Below are 21,049 nucleotides of genomic sequence, written 5' to 3'. Positions count from 1 at the left end.
TCTTTAATTCTTTCAGACTTTCTACTCAATATGTACTATTGATCTCTCTCTCTCTCTCTCTCTCTCTCTCTCTCTCTCTCTCTCTCTCTCTCTCTCTCTCTCTCCAAAACGTGTACTCATTATCTCTCTTTATTTCTTTCAGACTTTTTCTTTTCAATATGTACTATTGATCGATCTCTCTCTGTTTCTCTTTTTCTATCCTCAATGTGTACCGGGTACTAATGATATCTTAATTTACTTTTGATGTTACATTTTCATTTGAATGGTTGGGCGGAAGTAAGTTACCAGTTACATGTATCTCTTTCTCTCTACATGTATCTCTCTTTATGTATTTTTTCTCTCTTTCCATTTATCTTTCACTTTCTCTTCTCAATATATACTATTCATATCTCCCTGTTAATCCTGTAGTAAATAATTTCTCTATCTCTCTTTGTCTCTCTCTCTCTCTCTCTCTCGGACTTTATATCCTCAACTTGTACTAATAATCTCTTTTTTTTCTCTCTCTCAGACTACTCAATATGTACTCTTGATTTCTTAATCTCTCCCTCTCTCTCACTCTCTGTTTCGTTCTTACTTAGATAGACTATGTCTGCCTAACATGTAATATTTCTTTTTGTTATACTTTCATGTTAAATAATGAAATCTGATTGGTTGAGACGCAGTTCATAATTCTTTCTATTACCCTCCGCGTTAGCAATGCACTTAGCAATGGTTAACATTAAAAATTGTTACATGCGCGAAAATTATGCGCGTACCGTTCGCTGTAAAATTCACGTTATTCCTATATAAAAGCAGTAAAAAAAATTTTTAAATTAAGACATTCAGTATAACAAAATAAATAGTGCCTGTTTGAGAGGATAACAGTTGAAATTGACACCCCTCAAAAACCATTGTCAACCTCCGCTTCGCGTCGGTTGACAATGGTTTTCTCGGGGTGTCAATTTCAACTGTTACCCTCCCAAACAGGCACTATTTATATACTGTTACACTCACTCTGCTATAAAAACCTTTTATATTTTTCTTGTTTTTCTCCATTTTAGACTTAAAACCATTTTAACAAGAGCTTTGACTTTGGGTAGTTGTGTAAAACAGCAATGTGACGTAGGCATGTGTATTTCATTGCTAGCCACTCAGCCATGGGCCTTTGAAATCAACAAGATCTGTCTGGCTTTTGAGTTTAGAATACGCAATCCCTGCATATTTTGCTTGAAACCGCGTCATTTTTAACTTTTTTGACGCAAGAAATAGATAGCTACGCCCTCCTGAAAGTCCAAGGTCTTGTTAAGGAAGGCGGACCTAATTCATTTCTACAATAGATTTTTTATTCAAATTTTTATATAATGTTAATGTTGATGATGAGTGAAAATCAATAAAAAAAATTACATGATCATCGACTTCCTTATCTTATTGGGGGTGTTTCAAAATTTGGGTACAAAAGTCCTCAGATATAATAGAAAGTAATGGAAATTTTCAGGGGTGTGGTATAAAAACTGATATTTTAAAAATTCAGTGATAGATTTTTTACTCTAATTAAATTCTAATATTAAGAAGTCAATAAGCTTATCGTTGAACGGAAAAAAAACCTTAATTTTTTGAGGGGTTGTCTCAAAGTTCACTGCATGGTTCATTTTTCCTTAGAAATATTATCGGAAAAAGGGCATGATTAATTATTGCCTGATGTAGCATTAACTGCTATGTGTATGATTTTAAAAAGTTATAGTATAAATTCAATATCTACCTGATTATAAGACTATAAACTGCAGGTGGGGGGCTTAGGATTTATAAACCGTGGATTAGTTGCAAACAGAGGAAATTTGGACTATTTTTCTTCTTCTTAATTTTTCTCCGCTTAAACTATTTTGGCATCACAAATTATGTTTAGTAATATGAAAATTTTATTATTTTTTCTTATTCTGATGTACGTAATTACGACAGTCATATTTAAAGCAAATGCGCAGATTCTGCGCAGAGGTGCGAAATCTTGAATTGGGTCCGTCGTCCTTAAAATGGTTCTAATCTCTTCAACATGTTCTTTGCTCTCTCTCTCTGATTTTTTCTGCTCTATTTTCTTTTCTCTATATATTTCACTTTCTAGCCTCAACAGTTGTATTCCAGTTTGTGTTCTCTATCTCTGTGTGTCTTTCTCTCTCTGCCCCTCTCTCTCTCTGTCTCTCTCTTTGATTTAACTTCCTGGTTATAAAAACATGCTAGCTAAGTGTACAAGCTTAAATATGATTGTAATCTCATATTTAACATGCATAAGTACATTAAAAATTGTCGAATGATTTATCAAGAAATATATTAAAAGTTAGTTGCTTAAAATATGTTGATCTGTGGAAAAATTTGTTTCAATATATACATTTTTTAAAAAAATGTTAAATCAATTTATTGGATCATGTTACTTTAAAATTGATAACCATTTTTAAGTTTTAGGTCTGTTTAAGAGAAGATGGCGGGCAGAAGCTTTGCCTTTTGGTTGATCCTATTCCATATTTTGTAATTATGGCCCATAACTGTTGCATTCGGTAAGTTCTACTACATAAAATGCATTAAAAAGTACAGGTACAGTGCAGTTCAGCAAGAGAACAGACTATAATTGTTATCAAAACACAATTCACACATTATTATCAAATGTGTGCAATACAGGAACTAACCAAATTATACATGAGCTCTTTGACTACTGGCTTATGGCCCATGCTTTTCCCCATACCCTGGCTGATTATTTGACAATTCCCCGAGCAAATAATTTGACAGTATCCAAGCCCTGACATTACCACAAGGATAGTTTTCCCTTGTTTGAACAAAAAACAATCACTAAATGGGAATGAGGGCAGTTCTTATTATGTTAATCTCTTGGTAAGAAATTGCTATGCTCTCAAGCAACAGTTCTTACCATAGGGTTAACACAATGACTACTGCCCCCATACCCATTTAAGAGCTGTTTAATATAATGTCTATGATTGACACACAACAACGAACTTACGATTGCAATAGGTCACCTGAGTAACTAAGAAAGGAACAAGTTAGCTGCCTTATGAACAGTTTATGATATTCATGAATACTATACCGTATACAATTTCTCTTTTCTTTCTCTTGTCTACTGTATCTTTGAAAACCATACTCTATAGACCTAAAAAGAGACCACACAATTCTACACAACAGTATATGTACATGTATTACATTAACCTAAAAGACAAACAGGAGAACATACATGTAAATAACAAATACCGAACAAATGCTGATAACAGAAAGAGTTAAGGATTGAGCTGTTAAGCTAATTAAATCAATGATGGGTGAAAATCTTACAAATGTGACGGTCACAACAGTGGGATGCCGGTGCCAGATAGTTCAGTTGGTAGAAAACACTAGAAATTCAGAGGGCCCCGTGATTGAATCCCTGTTTTGGTCCGTCATTATTTAACCCATCCCACTAAATAATCGACCATTGAAAGTTTTTATACACATTAACATGGATTGATAATCAATTCTGTTTAAAGTTAATGATAAGAAAGAAATAAAGTAGGGGATATCTTGGGAGAGAAATTGACTCTGAACAATCATCATCATGACTTGTGTTTGTGTCTGTCTGGCAGTATCTCAATCATTTCAGGTACATGCATTTATTCAAAGAGTTTTATACTAGTATTGGATCAATTTTTTTTTAGGATATTTTAAATTATTTTGTATTCTACTTATATTCTGACTAGGTATGGATAAAGTTGATAACTCTGTACATTGCTATCTATATTAAACATGAATGTAATGATTTAGGAATAGGTAAAAAGGGGAATAACTCTGTTCATATTAAAACTGGCAACAAAAGAGATTGAGTTGTTCCCCTTGTCACTCTGTTTGACCAGTTAGACTGTTTGATGTAATGTAGTAGTATCAACGACACTTAGCTGAATCAACCCTCACATTTGTATGTAAACATAAAATCTAGTTATCAAATCATCAATTTATTCTATCATTGAAAGAATACATAGAGATTAGCTGAATAAAATGTGATTAAAATGATCAACATTACCACCTTTAAACTGATTAGGTAGTGTACGAGAAGGTTCACTTTAATTTACTTCCTGTTTTGTACTTAATGTAAACATATATTAAACAATTCACCAGATTCATACCAGTGTTGAAAGAATAATGAGAGATTAGCTGTACAAATTACTGATGTTTCGTAATAAAATAAATGTACATACTATACCAGGACTATTTCTTGGTTTTCCATAACTGCATGGACCAGTTGTTACTTCCTTGAATGAGGATGAAACCTTAAAAGATAGAATATCAACTGATAACAGAGTATTATTTGAATTTGGAATTATTTTAATTCTTGGAATTTAGAGAAACAGTGAAAAGTAGCCTTAGTCACTACTAATTCATCAACTAACCCTGATTTTAACACAGTCAATGTAAATCAGAGCATTACTGAATGCCCTTAGTTTATTGATGTGGAAACTGAAATAAGTTTTACCTACATTACAAAAGTATACAATAAAAAAAATCTAAATGTCTGTAGATATTGATTTTTTTTAAACATTCAGTCATGTATTTCTTACAAAGTGGATTTATTCATTCAAAATATAATTATGTAAATGTTCATTTGCAGATGGTGTGATCTAAGTTCTTATGTTATGTGCTTGAGTAAAAATTCTTCAGGATTTACTAAGGGGGTTAGCAAATCCAGGATTTGCTAACCCCTATTGGGCGCATGCTCTAGGTATCTCTGTGGTTAGTTAATCCAGGATTTACTAACCCATCCCCCCATCCCTCTGGACACAAGTTGAATTTAGTTTCAGTCCGTCCTTTCAATCATTCAGTTAAAGGGATATTCTTCGGTTTCTTTAACATATCCTATTTTATTGCGAAACAAAGATGCATTTTCCAATCCCTCTCTGAATTAATCCAATCGTAAAAAGATAGCCATCCATTCATAGTGCTATCGCCATGTACACTGTACTATGCCAACACATCTGCGTTGCTGATTCGATTGCCTGTTTTGATGTGAATTACAGATGCACCTTCCATTGTTTACCTTATAGATAGTAGTATCATTCTTCTAGCGCGGTGGAACATAACAGACTTGTAACATAAAGCCTCTGTCAAACAAGAAGCCATCACTGCAGTTGGTAGTAAATTTAGCGTCACTTCCGCCTTCCCTGACGTCATATTCAACAGTAAAAAAAAGGGGGCAGATCATTAAGCCTAATGGTTTTTTTTTTCACAAAAATAAATGCCAAGTATAATTATGCTTCAGTCATGTTTCTCTATTATATATAGATGATTTCATAAAATGTGTCTATATTTTTATTTTATATACATTAATAAAAAGAGGCATTAACCCGGTACCATGGGTACACGGATCTATTAAGCTATAGAAGGGGGAGGGGGGTGGAAAGAACCTCGATTTTTTATATTGAACATTTATTATTATTTTTTTTTTTTTTTACAAACTTGGGATGCTTCCAACCACCAGTAGCATTAGATATATAAAAGATCTGGAGAAATTAAGAACCCCTGTGCTTGAAAAGTCCATCTGAAATCTATAAATTTCAGGATCCGCCCTTGCATTTCATTGCCGTTAAAAGCGCCGGTTTTAGTGTGCAAGTCTAACGAAATCCACTGCAAAATGACGTAGGACCGACTATTACATCATGAGGCTAAACCTTAAGATCATTATTCAGCATACCAAATGTCCTATGTGCGTGTGTATGAGAGAGAGAGGGAGAGAGAGAGAGGGAGAGAGAGAGAGAGAGAGAGAGAGAGAGAGAGAGAGAGAGAGAGAGAGAGAGAGAGAGAGAGAGAGAGAGAGAGAGAGATTTTGTATACAGAATGATATTGCGTATTTAGATTACGAGTGTACTTGATTGTATATTATAACTTGTAATATGCACAATATATTTCAACATATTTCTATAGCATGTGCAATATATTCTATAGCATGCAAAATATTACATGTCTAAAAGAAAAATGCATGTTTTCAGTGTTATTATGTATGCTTTATATAACTTCCCTAAATGTGCTTGTTATGCATCACTCCTATAGCTATATTAAATGCACTTCACATACATTTCCATTTTATTTTTTTCTTAATCTGTCTAATTCTGTAGTATATGCACCGTTCGCTCAGCGTACGCTCAGAGTGCGTCCACCATTCAAGTGGGAAAGTAGAACGTTTCAGGGACTGTAGCTAGTGGGGTAACCCTTTAGCTCAGTCGGTAGAGCGTTGGTTTTTAAACTGAAGGGTCCCGAGTTCGAGTCTGTTGTAGCTCACTCCTCCTCTTTTATAACACATGAATGTTCAATTACTCTGACACACTATTGCTTTTTATCTATTCACCCTTTTCAGAAATCAAATTTTCATCAGAAATCCTCATACCTGTCTAAAAAGATTGACCATCCTCCTCCTAGAAACATTACAAAATCACAGTTTATTATGGAACGCCATGGCTGCCTTATAGCATAATACTATAGGTACATTATGTCAAATTATCATTACATTATGTCAAAGTCCATTACGTGGTGTGAATATATATTTACGCTAGGTCAAATCGTTATTACGTGATGTCAAAAGCACGTTAGGTGAGGTAAACATGTCTTTACATGATGTCAATTTTTTACGTTGTGATGTAAAATCATCCTTACGTTATGCCAACATTGTACAACCAAAGGTCAATACATCATGACATTATTTCGACACTGTATTACATGGGGCGAATGTATCCTTACATTATGTCAACATTTTATTACATGCTTTCAATATATCCTTACATTATATCAACACCGCAGTACGTATCGCGATTCTATCCTTACATTATGTCAACATTTTATTACATGATATCAATGCGTTTTTACATTTTATCAACACCTTAATACATGGTGTTAACTCATCCTTTCATTATGTCAACACTTTATCACTTTATGTCAAAAGTACATTACTTGATACGAAAATGTCTTGACTTTTTGTCTAAACTTTATTACGTGATGTAAATAAGTCTTTACATTAGGCAAATTCTCTATTCCGTGATGTATACGCTCTATTACTTTAAGTCGAAACATCATTCCGTTATACAAACACGAAATCCTTGGTCTTTGTATATTTGTCATGTTTTAAATACAAAATTTACTATATAGAAACGGTACGCCGATTTACCCAAATGGACCCAGAAAAACCCCAACAGTAGATACTAGTAAGAAGCAGTGATTTAATCATACAAGAATGAAAATATATATAGGCATATATATAGGTCTTCTGAAAGCTGTGAAAGACTTAGTTGCTGACAATTTAATTTCTCGAGAGTGAATGAACATTTACGTATTTAAACATTGAATTTATAGTTTAGATAGACCTAAGTTATAAGAATAAGACTTAAAATCCAAGTTTTCTCGTGCTCATCGGCCCTTGAATATTTAAAATGAAATGGATATAAAATCTAAAAATAACCCCTTCATTGGTTTTTTTTTTGGGGGGGGGGGTTAAATTTTATTTTTGATTTTTACTTTTTTTACTTCAATTATAATATTCAAATTACGTTCGTTACTACACACTCAGTCATTTAGCAGTCAGGGTTCTTTATCGTTCCAAAGCCTGTATGTCGTGGCGCAGACACCCAGTGCATATTTAATTTTCTAAAATTTAGTCTCAAAGTATTTAGTAGTTAAAATAAAGTATTTAGTAGTTAAAAGTAAACGTTGCTATTGCTATCTTAAATTAAGGATACTGACCCTAACTACACATGTAGGTATGGCCGTTCTGCTACAAAATTATTATGCTATGAAAATGATTTTTTTCTTATTGCTGCAGAGGGGGTGGGAATGGTGTTTGTGGAGGGGGTACGCTACATGTACGTTCCTCTGAATAAATTTTCTCCTTTTCATCCAAGAGGGCACTTGATAACTTATATGAAATAAAATCTACAAATAAATTACAAGAGATCTTTAACCCCTTTAAAGACGTTCTCCATCTTGATATAGATGTTTTTATGAAATGTTTGTTTTAGGTAATTGTTCAGACAGAGGGTATAAATCAGAAATATGTCATAATAAAAACGCACACAAATAAGAGAGGGGAACTGTATTCGCCGATTTCAGAATTATTATAAAGAAAGGCAAACACTTTTGGTAGAATCGGTACTGTCTTCAGGGTTTGCCCCATACATGTAACTTACTAATTTTTAATTAAATGAATTAATTAGACAGCATGAGTGTTGGTTTTTGTAAACAGTTAAATGTATGATCATGTTACATATATTTTCGTTGTAAGTATAGAATAGGCGTGAAAATAGGTTGAGAAGGAAATTTACGCTCATTCCGTTCTGTTCCGTTGAATACCAATATCCACAGGGGTAATAATATATTGCGGAACGTAACGGAACCAGAAGCTTACAAATAAGTCAAGTACTGCTGACATTGTAAGTTTAAAGATGGTATGCTTTGGAATGCGTTTCGTTTGTTTTAAATCTCTAACTAATAGAGAATATTTTTCGCTAGCTTAAACTAGTTAGTAAGTTCTGTCGTGAAAATACTGTAATATGTTAATATTAGAGTAGTAAGTAATATATGTATATTTTTTCTTTAAACAACGAATTTAAACAATAAAATTAAAGATCAATCTTATTTTGAAATGAAATAAATAAAAACAAAATAAATCATTATTTTTAAATTTCTATTTTCCCATTGGATGACCCTTTACTGGTTCCGTTCTGTTCCACAAAGTTTCAATAACCCCTGGATACATTTGGGTAAGCTTACCGTTTCCTTGTATATAGAAAGGCCGATGTATCCGTGTTTGCGTAACGAAATGATGTTTCACCTTAAAGTAATGGAGCATGTACATCATGAAATAGAGAACTGACCTACAGCAAAGACTTATTCACATCACGTTATTAAGTTTAGACATAACGTCATAAACTTATGACATCAAGTTATAAAGGTTTGACATTATAAAACGATATATTTACACCATGTAATAAAGTGTTGATAAAATGTAAAAATGCATTGATATCATGTAATAAAATGTTGACATAATGTAAGGATAGAATCGCGATACATACTGCGGTGTTGATATAATGTAAGGATATATTGATATCATGTAATAAAATGTTGACATAATGTAAGGATACATTCGCCCCATGTAATACAGTGTCGAAATAATGTCATGATGTATTGACCTTTGGTTGTACAATGTTGGCATAACGTAAGGGTGATTTTACATCACAACATAAAAAGTTGACATAATGTAAAGACATGTTTACTTCACCTAACGTGCTTTTGACATCACGTAATAACGATTTGACCTAGCGTAAAGATATATTCACACCACGTAATGGACTTTGACATAATGTAATGGTAATTTGACATAATGTACCTATAGTATAATGCTATAAGGCAGCCATGGCGTTCCATAGTTTATCTATAGACAAATTATATACATGTAGAACTTGTGCGTTCTGACACTCTCTATGTACATCTAACATTACCTGTATCTTTATGTATCTCTCTCTATGTCTTTGTTTTTCTCTCTGTCTAAAAAAGATTGACTACCCTCCCCATAGAAACATAACAAAAGGTTTATCTAATATGATTTACGGTGCTCTGTTGGGGCGAGCGCAGCATGTGATCAAATAATGAATTATGATAAATCAATAAAAATAAAGGTAGCAATGTAACGTAATTAAGCATTGAATCCTTATATTTTGAAAGATATAGTCTCATAACTGCAGCGGTGTGTGCTTACAAATTGAATAACGCATGCTAGCGCGTTATGAAAATTTGTATGCACACACCGCAGCAGTTATGAGACTATATCTTTCAAAAAATAATGATTTAATGCTTATATTTACATTTTTTAAAATTTCTCGCCTTGTCTGCAAATGTGATTTTAACGTCAAATTTTCTGTTTTATTCTAAGGGTAAGTTCAAATTAATGGAAGAGCCACTGTAACAGCCACAAGCGTGAACTTTGATTCTCGCTTGTGACGTTGCATTTTACAGCGTTCAACGTTTGTGACGTCATAATTAAACTAGTCATTCTAACCTTTGAGTAACTTGTGTGTGTTACAGTCTTATAACTGCAGTATCTTTTCATACACTTTACATGCAAAAAATATTTGGAATGTAAACATTTAAGTATTGAATCCTTATTTTTTGAAAGATATAGTCTCATAACTGCAACGATGTGTGCATACAAATTGAATAACGCGCGTTAGCGCGTTAGGAAAATTTGTTTGCACACACCGTTGCAGTTATGAGACTATATCTTTCAAAAAATAAGGATTTAATGCTTATATTTACATTTTTTTTTACATTCTTGCCTTGTACGCAAATGCGAATTATACCTCAAAATTACTGTACTATCCTATGGGTAAGTTTAAATTAATGGAAGAGCCACTGTAACAGCCACAAGCGTGATCTTTGATTTTCGCTTGTGACGTTGTATTTATCAGCGTTCAACGTTTGTTACGTCACAATTAAAACTCGTCAATTAACCTTTTAGTACCCTTTCTGTGTTATGGTGCTATATCTGCAGTAGCTTTACATGCAAAATATACGTGGAATGTAAATATATGAATTTGAATGCAAAATAAAATAAAACATTCCTATTTTTTTCAGTAAATTTTCATTATTCATAATTTATAAGAATTTTTATTTATTTATCAGTAGAATTTATCTCAGATACAATGTTGCTGAATAATAAAGATTATAACATTATTAATGTTCATTGCAGTTTATTTCATCTTTTCTGCAGCAAACTTACTTGTAAAAAATTTACTTATCATAGAGTGCTTAGTTAATATTTGTGCCAATTAAATGCTAAAACTATCATAAAATCATAAATCTGCAGTTATTTACAAAATTAAACAGTTTCTCTGTATAATGGTTGTAAATGGTTCAAAGGGTAGGACTAATACCCCAAAATGCAAATATCATTGTCATTTTGCAAAGAATTATCTTATTGCATGTTTTGTCAATTGGCTTACACAATTAAGAAACATTTCATCTATCAAAAGGTAAAAATGCATGAATTTAATTAATTTTTACAAATTGGAAAACCTTAAGAAATTTGGAGAAATAAAGTAATTTCTTTTAATCTCTGGATATCAAATGTTATTCTCTTGCCAGATCTATTAAAAATATAGTCTGACAATTCTGTCCAGAGATTCAAGATTAGTGGGCAATGGTAGAATAAGTGTTTAAAAGTTTCAGGTTCCAACATACACATTGCACATAAGTTATTGTTTTTTATCTTAGAAATATACAAAAATTTATTTGTACCTAAAATTCTATGAATTATTCTGTAATTAAACCATACCAGTTCTGTATCTTTTGTGATTAACTTAGAGTTGTAATATATGTGGTTCCAATTGAAGTCTGGTTCGAGATTTAAGTCAGTTTCCCACTTAGATTCACATATTGGCCTATGCTGTAGTTTTGAGATAAAAAATTGCCTGATACTGGGCCAGGAGCTTAATATAGCCTTTTTTAAGCCTTCATATTTAGTAAATGGTAGCTTAACTAGGTAAACATTGGTTATTTGTTTATAACTAATAAAATTCCCCTGCTTATCCAGCAGATCATATATAATATAAAAACCCTTTTCTGGTCCAATAAAACAGGGCATTACTGGTCTGAGTAACTGACGCCAAAAGAATCCACTGAATCAATGTGCAACAAGTCCGAATTTTCTATTCACACGTGCCTTGTCAGTAGAACTCGCTTCGCGCCGGCGACCTGCGTTCGCTATTTAACAAATTAAACAACACCTGTATGCTCTCTGTCACTCTCTGTGTACATCTAACGTATCTTTCTGTCTTTCCCTCTCTCTTTATCTCTCCATGTCTGCCCCTCCCCCCTCTCTCTCTCTCTCTCTCTCTCTCTCTCTCTCTCTCACACACACACACTCACCTGTATTGTTGGAATACATGGGTGGTGGTCAGTGATATATGGACCTTGCGTATGCTATCGGCTCAGTGGTAAAGCTTCTTCTGACTGCATGAGTTCCGAGTTTGATTCCTGTACATAATCACATAAAGAAAATGTTAAGTGAGATAAACTTGGTTCAATGCCGTGTGCTGCATTGATTTTTGATACTGTTCAAGTACAGATGAAATTAGAAACTTCCTGTGGCATGGTTAATGCACTGGTATTTATACTATTACTTACAAGACTAAGTGCAGTCGTTTTACCGGTAACAAATATTTGCCAGTATCGACTAATTTATAGAAAAATTATTGGAGAAAAATGAAGTTAAAAAACCTTAGCTAGGTAATTATAATACAGAAATAAATATTCTATCCTTGTGTGGAGTCGTTTGACATTTGCTCGATTATTTACCGTATTGTGTACAAATTAAAAAGGTGACCGAGATATGAGCTGCCGGAAGTGCAAGGCAGAAAAAACGAACATGTGAAAACAATTAAGCCTACCCCTAACAATGAAAATAAGTTTGTTATTGACCCCCATTTAGTTTAAGATTAAGCTTCATATCAAATAATAGTTTTCCTAGTTTCGGTTCAGTGCGATAGAAGTATTATTTAGCTGGATATATTGATCAGTCTAGTTGGACTCCCAAAACGGAGTCAACGGAAGTGAATTTCTGCAAGCATTTTGGACTCCGTTTTGGGAGTCTACACATGCACACTTGTACAAAATATGCCGATTTTTCGATAAAAACATGAGGTCCACAAGAAATCATCTTGCAAAGTGCTGCATGTGTTGGCAAACTTCTAACCTGTTTTAAAAGACCCTAGATATAATTTACTATCGATTGTATTTGCACAAAATAGGGGTTTGTTTTCCCTTGGACTGAAATGTCACACTTTCATTGGTTTAAACATAGCATATGATTGCCTCATATATCTATATATTTGGTCAATGAGAAATAATATTAGGCAATATGGCCTTCATTGGCCGACGCTTCGCTTACTTTTTTCGACATTTCATAGTATTTATTACATAACCGCATGCCGTAAGTTCTAAAAGTATTTGGAGAAGTTGCCCTTTAAAATTCTTTAAAATTAGAGTAGTTGCCCTTAGAATATTGATGTCATTGTTTTGTCTGGAGCAGAACAAAATGGCAGCATCGAAATTTCCTCAAATCTCTGAAGAAAAAGGATAAAACATTTAAAATTGAATAGCAACAAAACATTGTAAGTGAACATGGTGAAGCATAGATTTTAAAAGAGTATTTGAAAGATGAGATTGAAAATTTTGAAGATTTTAAATGAGTTAAATTGGACGAGATGTTAAGCATCTTGTACATGGCTTTGCGTAGGTCATCACTATTTGTGAATAAATATGTCACTTGATAGTCCTCAGGAAAACAAAACACTTCTTAGGTTAGTTACTGACTCACTACAGAAATATATTGGGTTGATCATTCTCATAGACGGCTCGGCTTCGCCTCGCCATCTATGAGATTGATCAACCCAATATATTTCCGTAGTGAGTCAGTAATAAGTAATATTGTTTGCACTTAAATAAGTTATTTTTCTCCGAAGTTGGATGTTTGGACAATGCTCAAAAAGTGATATTTTTGTACTTTTCATGGAATTTTATCGTTATTAAAAGGTAAATTGCATTAAATTTTACATGTTACAATTGAAAATCACTAAACATTCACATTGATAAGTGCGTAAACGAAAAGAGCTCCGATTACAAACAAAACCTGGCTGCTGGCTGGAAAATATAGTCTCGTTCAAGCAGACCTCGGCTGTCTCCATAAATCTCCGACGAGCAGATCGGAGATCTACGGAGACATCTGAGCGTCTGGTTAAACGAGACTAATTGATCTGATTCAGTAAATTTTGACCCACAATTCATAGTTCCAAAGGTTTCCAAGTCTCGCGAGAATCAAAGTAAAACCTTTTAGAAGCATAAGTGTAATTTTAAGAACGTCATGCTTATTAAGTAAATAAAACAGTATACTTGGCTTACTTTTATTTCTCAGGGGAGTTTTAATGAGTCAGACGACACTTAAACGTGAACTTTGACGTCACAATAAGGGGAAATTACTCTAACTGAAGTTATTGTAAATCTGCTGAATTTACCAAAATCTTCTCAAAATCTTGCAAAGCTAAAGAATGAGGACATTTCTTCAGATATAGGAAACACTTGTAACTTGGATATTTTATTCACTATAATTAAGGTAATTTCCAGGAACTAACACGTAGCATCGGGTTTTTTTAAAAAGGGGATTGGGGGGGGGGGGGGGCATGACAGCCTCATCCAAAAAATCTTTACAAGCAAAAAGAAAACATAGGTAATCACAGATTACAAAGCTCACCGAGACGAGGCATCCCCTTTATGAGACATCACCTTTATGAGACCACCTTTATCATATTATATGAAAATCATGCTTTATGATCTTGGATATTCATGGATTCTGTTTTGACACAAAATCATAGATGATCTGTTAAAAAATTGTATGATAATCATATGTTCATATGTAAATCAATATAATAATATAAAATTAAATATTACATCCTATCATACTTACAATATATATCATATTATACAATAAAATACTGTAATAAACAAAGATGATATTGCAAATATGAAATGACATTGTATTGTGTTAAACCTTATTATATTTGATCACATAATACAACATCATTTTATATAATACAATACTGTATTATGTGATATAATATCATATTACATAATACATCATAACATTGAAACATGTGATATTATATTGTATAATATAGTATGATATTGTATTGTATGATATTTTATAATATTTTATACATAATATGATACTGTATCATATTTTATTTACGTTGTTAATTTTATTTTTACTGTCAGGCCAGCATTTTTTTATTTTTAGGTTTACAAACCCGCCGCTCGGTTTTCTGAGTTTTTAGAAAAAAAATAAAAATACAAAAAAGATCTTTTTTTTTCTCCCCGACAGCAAATTTTTCCTAGTAGGAAAAGTGTATCGTCATTGTTATCATAGAGGCATGAAATCTGCTCTTTTTGTGTCATGATAGCCTAAAAATTTCTTGCGCATCTTTTTCTCGTGCAACATTCTTCAGAGAAGCTTCTACAAACAGTCTGCTGTAAGTTTCATACTTTGAAGTTTTACCGACAGTGTTGACCAGTGGCTAGACGAGATAGTCACACCTCACTGAACATGGCTTCAATAGTTACCTGTGCAGCTGTTTTCAAGTACATCACTGTAAAATGATTCCCTTTCTTTTTGTGTTGAATTGGCATATGTATTCATTGGTCTTTTTAAAAATTTATTTTACAGAGAGAGAGAGAGAGAGAGAGAGAGATGTATTAGAGATATTATAAATTTCTGCAGTAACTATTTTCATGAACACATTTTAAAGTGACCTGCCTAGTGAATTAAAAAAAAAATTATATTATTGTTTGTGCATTTTCCGTTATTTCAATTAAAATTTACCATTACATAATTAATTGCATAGTTGTACTTTGTACATGGAAATTCAACAGGATAAAATACATGCACACATATAGTTGCAGTGATTTTATAGAGTCTGTTGACATTCACAATGTTATGTTTGAGTTTTCTCACATATAAACACCCAAACCAATTTTGTAAATAAAATGTTAGAGATCAATGAAGTTGAATATTTTTTAACCGCAGAAAACATGAAAGTAATACATATTTTGTATATTAATAATTATATACTAGTATCATACAGGAGAAAACGTTATGACTTTATGTACATAAAATTTAGGTTTTTTTTTTAATGAAATGTTGACATGTCCGACAATAGTCTGACTCATAACTTTGAATCTTGGGCTAGTAACTTTGTGGCCAAATTTTGTAATTGCACACCCCTGGCATTGCTATATGTACATGTTATTGTAGTATCAAAGCTGTATGTCTAATATTCTAATGTACTATTTCAGTGATATGTTACACAGATGACATACTTTTCACATGCTACACTTGATGCAGTTACACACCACTATCATGAAGTTGTCATTCATTATATTATTAGAATAAAGATGATGTCACAAAAGTTTTTTTTCTTCTACAGAACTTTACAATTTTGTGGTTCGTAAACCTAAAAATAAAAAAAATTGTAAGTCAAGAGATTTTTATTTTTTTTTATTTCCTCCTCCTACGGAACTTTATCATTTTGTTGTTTGTAAACCTAAAAATAAAAAAATTCTGGCCTGATTTATCATAATTCATTGTTTGATCACATGCTGCGCTCGCCCCAACGGTCGCACCGTAAAACATATTAAAGTGTTTTCATGAAAGATTAATTTCATAAAGTAACGTTTTGTGCCTCTTGTGTATTTTCGAAATTGATCTACCCCAAAATATTTGGTCAGAAGTGATAAAGGGCGCTTGATTCGATACCGAAACTAGGAAAATGGAGGGGTGTTGAATACTTCCTTAATTCATATTTTCGGAAGTTTGATACCACAGTTTAGAAGGACAAAGAATCGTGATTAAAACAAAAAATAAAAACATTTGGAATTCCGACAATAATAGTCGGATGCACGACGAAACCGGATACTGATAGATTCGTTACCTGTAAAACGACTGTAGCACGACGGAATCATATGAGGGAATAATAGGCATAATGCAAAGCAAATCACATCATTAAAAAAACCGCTTACATATTTCCTTTCTTAGACGGACACCATTTGAACTACCACGCCGAATTGGATAAAAACGCCCTTCCCTTTCCTCTTTCCAAAATGTCGTTTGTTCTGCTTCAATATAGTATATACACGTCCAAATGTTTGGTCTTTCCGGCGTCAAACAATTTCGACCCCAAGTCTTTTCGGTCCCAGATAATGAATATAATAAATTTTGATAACTATTCAAGTATTCCGTTTTTAATGTTATAATTACAATTTAATGGTTAATGGTTATCACTTCATTGTGTCTCAATTTCAGTCATCAATATACTCGATGATATAACTTTTTAGGTGTGTGTGTTGGGGGGGGGGGGGGGGGTTAACCGGCACGTGGTCAGGAAAATAAGGATAAGGCCGAACAAACGACATCAGAAAAAGGATTCGAACTCATGACTTACAGATTCGTAGTAAACCTTCTAACCAACTGCGCTACGCTGCTAGGTGACAATTTGAGGGGGAAACTTCTTATCAAATTACACTTATTTAATTGTATTGTTTATTTCCATAAATAGTACGTCATAACATGGAGGTATCCCATAACGTTAACGTTAGGCTACCACTTTAATTTTCCGGTATCTAGTTATTCACGCGATCGAAGAAGAGGGCCATTATAACCCCTTCACGGTAACTGTGGTAATGTACTGCTCTTTTGCAGGGCTTGAGATGGAGGGCAGGCAACCTTTACCACTGGCGGATTTAAGGGGGGGGGGGCGTGGAGGGCGCACGCCCCCCTACAATTTTCAATGTATGCACGACTGTATACATGATAGATGATTTGATAAGTTTTACATAGAAAAGTTAACATTTTGTGTTTCACTTATGCCTGACTCAATGTTACACCTCATTGATACACCAGATGTGCTATGCTGACTGTAATTCTGCTGCTCTATAAACATCTAATCCTAATGCATGTTGACAGGTTCTGATAACAAACCAATTAAACTGTGTTTAAAACAAGCAGTGTTGGTCATTTCATTATGGTGGCTGTATTAAATTCCCCAGGGCCCTGAACTTGGGGCTTCGACCAAGAATCGACTTGAAATTCCAGCAGCTTTGTTTCAAGTGTAGACTGCGCTGTCATTTCCCTAATGCGATGCAAGCAAAAATTTCTGAATATTTAAAAGCTGGTCGAAGGTAAATATATAATTGCATTTAAAACCAGATGGTCTATGTGCAATCATTAATTAATTACTGTATATTTTTTGAATTTGTTTCTAGGTAAATAGACTATTTTAATATAAGAATACTGAAGATTTGATGCATCAGATATTTCTAACAGCTAATAGGGGGTCGGATACCGTAACATCATTAGAATGTTGTAACTTTGACAACCTGGTTAATTTTGGGAGTTCATAAATGCCTAAACTATTTGGTTTTTAATCCAATGCATGTAACATGTATTAGGTATAAGTAACAATATGTGTCAAATAATAATTGTTATATATATGTTATAGGCTTTTGTGTAAAGGAAGTAAGCACCAAGGGGAAATAGTAGATGGCAGAAGTCAGGTGATTAAAAGAAATGAAAACTTTATCTTATTTGTTTATTTTTATTGCTTATTTCATCTTTTAAAAGTGTACATAACTAAAAAAAAATACCACTTTTTTTAGCCTGATTTTACCTTCAAAATACACGAAAACCCAGGAGCTTCCGGGGGCTTCGCCCCCTGGGCCCCCACCAGGGCTTTGTCCTGGACCCACGGGCCCCCAGACCCCCTGCCTCAATAATTTTATCCACGCCCCCACCCTAACTACAAATCCTGTATCCGCCCCTGTTTACTTTAACGTTGAAAAAAATACGACAGGGGAGCTAAATGACCCCACTAGCATTCTCATAACATTGTTTTTTGTTGGGGTTTTTTGGTGTTTTTTTTTTTTTTTGGGGGGGGGGGGGTTGCAGTATACTAGTATGCATAATTGTACATGTACATGTAGGTTGAATTTGACGAGCTATTGAATTTCAGATGCCAGAATGGAATATTTCGGAAATGAAAAAATGTAAAAAACAAAAAAAAACAAAAACAAAAAGAAACAAAAAATTGAACAAGAACAAAAAAAATTCAACCTAATGTAGTGTACAGATCAATCATATTGTTGGATTGTTTTAGTTTTGTGATTAAAGCTGAACACCGCTCGTAAATAGGCACCGTCACACAGCTACCTGGTATATATTCATTTTACATGTTTTAGTGTCTTTGCCTGTGATAACACTACGAATTGATTTTGTACTATACAGTCCAATAACTTCAAATGACGTTTAATTTGGATGCCAGCGGGGTTTGCTTATTTATATATTTAAACATACAATGGCTAAAAATTATATAAATATAAGTTATAAGAAATCATTCTTTGATTATAATGAGGGGATAATTTCGGTCTGGTTGTGATCAAATATATCATAAAGCCCTTCGGGTTTTATTGGATTTGGCCCCGACCGAAATTATCACCTCATAATAATCAATGAATGATATATATTTCTTTTCGTTTCCATATAAAATTTTTAAAACTTGGTTTGTACATTTGAGGTTCGATCCCGGTGCCTTTGGATTTGGGTGCCGCGCTCAGGCTGTCTTGACTATTCGGTGTTCAATTTGTATCGCGTTTTTATATAAGTAACGGTTACCTTAGGAGTTAATATTAGAGCTGGGAACTGTTTTCTTGTAATGAGTTATTCGGTTCTTGTGGTATTTAAACCCAGGACCAAGGCTCTATTGCCATTCGACAACTTAGCTACGACCACTTAGTCGCAAAATTGCTGATGTTTTTCTTTTTTCTCGTTTTTTAAAAGATAGCTGATCTCGATGTCCTGCTTTTGGCAAGAATATCTTTTTAGGATGCAGTGCTTTTTGCGGTGGATACTTTATATTCGGGGCTGGCTGTTCCATGGATGAAACCAAATTTACTTGTATATAAAAACGATAATAAATTTGGCTAATGTTGTCACCTCCTTCATTATGCGTTTGTTTCGTTTATTTATATGATTATGAACTTGACATAATTTATGTTCGGCTGAGCGAAGCGAAAGAGAACATAATTCTTATTACTGATATTTATAAAAGCGATCGCTCTCGCTAACGTGATCGTTCAGAAGCGAGCGCTCGCGCTGTTGAACGCACCTCAGATATAACCCACAAATTTGATTCATTATGGGTCTAGACTCCATCTTAATAAATCAATAATAAAAATCAAAATAAACTTATTCTTTAAATAAAAGTAATTTTAGGATGGAGACAGGACCCATTCATACCTAATTTTGCAATTAAGAACAGTGAATGATACAAGATTTAGGCAAAAAAAAAACAATGTGCAGCTTAATTTGGAAACATATACCTGTCGTGTTAATAGAATGAAAGCACAATATTGACTTCTATCGTGAAATTTATAATGAAAACAATGCATACAAGGCAAAAGTCAATATTCTAACTTAAATTGAAATGCTTTCGCCTTCATTGCTCCGAGTGGGGGATATACAACGCCTTGTATGACCCTGTTCTTTATATGCATGACAGATATTGTTTTATTAAAGGTGGTACGGGACACTTCTATAGTAACGTACTGTTCATCGAAATTAAAACAATAAAATCAAGTGCAATTTTATAAACATGTTAATGTTTAATGACATAATTTTATGTGTATTTGGCGACGCATTAATTAAACTTTTAAATCAAAAATGGTTGACTTGATCATTTTTCAGATTAGAAGCGTGATTTTTTTCGGTAAATAAAATTTTTAGAAGGTATGTCTAAATTTTACTTGGAACTGGGTACTGACTGAGAAATCAGAGTTATCGTTCGTTGTACGACAAAATAATAATGAGGAAAAGGACACGTCCTTTTACATGAACTTAACATATATATATATATATATATATATATATATATATATATATATATATATATATATATATATATATATATATATATATATATATATTCCATCAGACAGTTTACGTCTTTGTCATACCTGCGCTATATTTCTCAAAATTATATAATCACACCAGACTGCATGTATATTGTAACTATTTTATAATTCATTTAAATCTAACAAAGACTCTTCTTTTTTATGAATTTTATGTGAAAATATCTTCTTAAATATCATTTCTTGTGTGTCCATCTATCTCAGTGATTGGAATACCCCGTGTCAAGACTGTAACGTTTCCAGCGTTAATGGCGGACATTTATCTCGGAACTCTGAACAATGTACATGACAGTATGGTTAATAATCCAGACAAGACCCTTTGTACCACGTGACAAAGGTGTTGGTACGTTTGTCAGAAGCACCCTCCCCGCCCCACCCACGATAAATCCACTAAAAACGTCAGCTCCGTCCCTCAACAGTTGAAGAGACCCACCAAAAGCAGGACCACGTGGAGAACTTTCCTCTCTGGCCAACAATAAAACGTCCACCTACCATTTAT

The 21,049-nt window shown here is 33.4% G+C and overlaps 1 protein-coding gene across 6 annotated transcripts in view; it reads right to left on the bottom strand.

The window, feature by feature from the left end:
- The window catches only part of LOC105344902 (uncharacterized), a 151,663-nt gene that overhangs the window by 81,921 nt on the left and 48,693 nt on the right, over positions 1-21,049 (bottom strand). The gene's annotated exons all lie outside the window — the stretch shown is intronic.

The sequence above is a fragment of the Magallana gigas genome, chromosome 4 (genome assembly GCF_963853765.1).
Source record: "Magallana gigas chromosome 4, xbMagGiga1.1, whole genome shotgun sequence".
Lineage (NCBI taxonomy): Eukaryota > Metazoa > Mollusca > Bivalvia > Ostreida > Ostreidae > Magallana > Magallana gigas.
This window is presented reverse-complemented; position numbering and strand designations above follow the sequence as displayed.